General features: G+C 28.8%; 1 long non-coding RNA gene across 1 annotated transcript; it reads left to right on the forward strand.

The window, feature by feature from the left end:
- The first annotated feature begins 415 nt into the window (after window positions 1-415).
- Window positions 416-2,045, forward strand: LOC141282399 (uncharacterized). The gene is made up of 3 exons (XR_012337016.1): window positions 416-612; window positions 760-871; window positions 1,011-2,045. It is a non-coding gene; the product is annotated as an uncharacterized lncRNA (long non-coding RNA).
- The last annotated feature ends 1,046 nt before the right edge of the window (window positions 2,046-3,091 follow it).

The following is a 3,091-nucleotide window of genomic DNA, read 5'->3' on the forward strand; positions in this document are numbered from 1 at the left end:
GGACACTTTTTAAAAATGCACTTTGTAATAATATCTAATTAATTTTAAATTATAGTAAGTACACTTTCAACATAATATTTATAAACACACTTAAGTGGACTTTTAAAAATGCACTTTTTAATACTGTCTAATTAAGCTTAACTTATAGTAAGTACACTTTCATCACAATATTTCTTAACATACCTAATTACACTTTTTAAAAATGCACTTTGTCTAATTTAGTTTTACTTAAATGTAACCCTGGTTAAATAATTAAATATTATTATTTTAAAAGTGTGCTTAAATATAATAGAGACTATTCATACATCTACATTTATTTTATAAATGAGGAAATACATGTGAATAATTCAATCTGAATTATAAATCTGAAATGAGTAAACCAATCGGAGTGTTTAATTGTAAGCTCCGCCCCTTGCTTTCGGATCGCCTCTCAGTTCAGAGGAGAGATGCAGAGCGACAGAGACACTCGATCTAACGCGAGAGTGTTTAATTTGATTAAATATGACTCTTAAGTTCATATAAACTGAAGAAATCAGAATTTAACTTGCATATATTCAATGATACAGCGTGATTGTGTGGATTGAGCACTTTTTGAGCTTTCATTTTGACCTGGTGAGTTTGTTATAATTACCAATGTTATAATTAGCCATAAAAACGAATGTCAACACTTTAAATGTCATATCATTTTATTTGTTTAATCCATACGAGACAAAATAGTGTTATATTGTGATGTTATATGGGTTGGATTGTTCATTGCAGTGTGATTATGTAAAACCACATGGTGCGTTGTGTTCACTGCTGTTCGCTGACGCCATTTTGGTTGCACGTGCCTGTGAAAGACAAAAAGAGAGAGAAACACGTGAATGGACAGGTATTTGTCTAAATTTTCATTTATTATGATGATGGCACTTATGTATGTATTTTATTTGTTTCCTGTATTATGTATAATTTTAATCATTATTGATACACAATATTGAATGTTTTTTCCTTTCGTATGAACATTCCTTGAGCTGGATTTTCCTAATTGGATGGCGAGCCTCCCATTTCGACCTGATTGGATCACGAATCTAGAGGAAAGGACAATTTTCTATTTTAAATATTTTTCTTCAGACAAGTAAGAGGATACATTTCAGAAACTGTTTCCTTATTTTGTTTGTTTACTTTATTGAACTGAAACATTTCAGAAGCACAATTCTGATAATTTAAGACTGATCAATACTCCAATTGATAAGAACTTTGAACTTGAATACTGATTTCAGTGTGTTACATATATAATTTGTACCATCTTTGTACATTGATTGTGACTGTGATTTCTGTAAATGAGAAGTAATTTAGAGGGTATATATAGTTAATTGTATTTTCATTGTTGTTACTATTTTTTGTGATTAAGGAAAGAAATAGAAAGGTTTCTCAATACTCAAAGTAAAATAATTTATTAATCAACTTACCTTCTGTCTCTGCTTGTTGCTCACTATCACTGCTACCTCCTCCTTCGTACCGTGCACCCTTCTGATCTTATAATTATGCCTGGTCCATAAGTAAGTGAGTTAATACCCGCTACATAAAGAAAGTACACTTTCATGGCAATATTTCTAAACACATTTAATAAATTATCATTAGACTGATGTGACCTACCAAAGACTTGTTAATTTAAAGTTCATGCAGTTCTTTTTTAGTTGTCTGTTAAAATGTAAAAAAATTATAACTTTGAGTTTATTTTTTTCTAAGGGATGTAATTATTCAATATTGATAGTTGTTTGTTTGATTCCAATTTAACAATATTAAAATGAGTTTTTTTTTTGTTTGGACATATACAACTCATAATTAATTTATTAAATGTACTTTTGCAAAACAAAAAATCTGATTCATAATTTGACTACCAAACTGTTTTATTGTCAGTGTAAGCATTGTGGTTTTTGTTTGTTTGCAATGCATTAAACTGAAATGAATACATATTTAATTAACTAGATTTGTTTTTCAGTATTTTGAGAAGTACATAAATATATTTCACATACAATAGAAGTAGTTAAAGTACATACTGTAGAAAGATGCATTGAAATCACTTCACTGCACTGAAATCACAGTTCAACTGATTGCATTTAATTTTATATATTGGAATTTATTTGGCAAACTTGTATTTGAAACATTACATTTAATGAGTAATTAAATGTACTGTTAATATACATTAACTTATTTTTAATTTCACATTAATTGCTTGACAGTAGATTGAACAGTGCACTTTAAGTATATTCTAAAAACACTAGAAGCAATTATGAAAGTAGATATAAAGTTGTAATAAAGTACCAATTAAGTTGTTCCAAAAAATCACTCTTAATGGCAACTTATTACATTTTATTTCAACTTAATATATGATATATGTGAAATTAATTACACTTAATGTGCATTCAGTGCGCCGAAAAGATTGCATTTAATTCACACTTAAGAGTATTGTTAACAGACATTAAATTGCATTTTAAATCACATTAATTTCATGTCATTATATTGTGTAGTGCACTTTAAGTATATTTTAAAAACACTAGAAGCAATTATGAAAGTAGATATAAAGTTGTAATAAAGTACCAATAAAGTTGTTCCAAAAAATCACTCTTAATGGCAACTTATTACATTTTATTTCAACTTAATATATGATATATGTTAAATTAATTACACTTAATGTGCATTCAGTGCGCCGAAAAGATTGCATTTAATTCACACTTAAGTGTATATACTTAAAGTGTATTATTTATGTAATAAGTACACTTTATAAAAGTACACTTAAGCACACTTTTTTTTCACAAGGGTACGTAGATATGTAGCTATCTTTTTTTTGGCCCGCCACCAACCCCCCTCTTCGGAGGACAACTTTATTATAGCAAATTATCTACAAAATATGTTACAATACAAACAATAGATCTATATAAAGTGCATTAAACAGTGTTATGTGTGCATTATTATCTATCAGCCTAGCTAGCTAGCTACATATCTACGTATCTATCTTTTTTGGCCCGCCACCACCCCCCCCCCCCTCTTGGGAGGACAACTTTATTTTTATTAAAGCAAATTATCTACAAAATATGTTACAATACAGACA

The sequence above is a fragment of the Paramisgurnus dabryanus genome, chromosome 7 (genome assembly GCF_030506205.2).
Source record: "Paramisgurnus dabryanus chromosome 7, PD_genome_1.1, whole genome shotgun sequence".
Lineage (NCBI taxonomy): Eukaryota > Metazoa > Chordata > Actinopteri > Cypriniformes > Cobitidae > Paramisgurnus > Paramisgurnus dabryanus.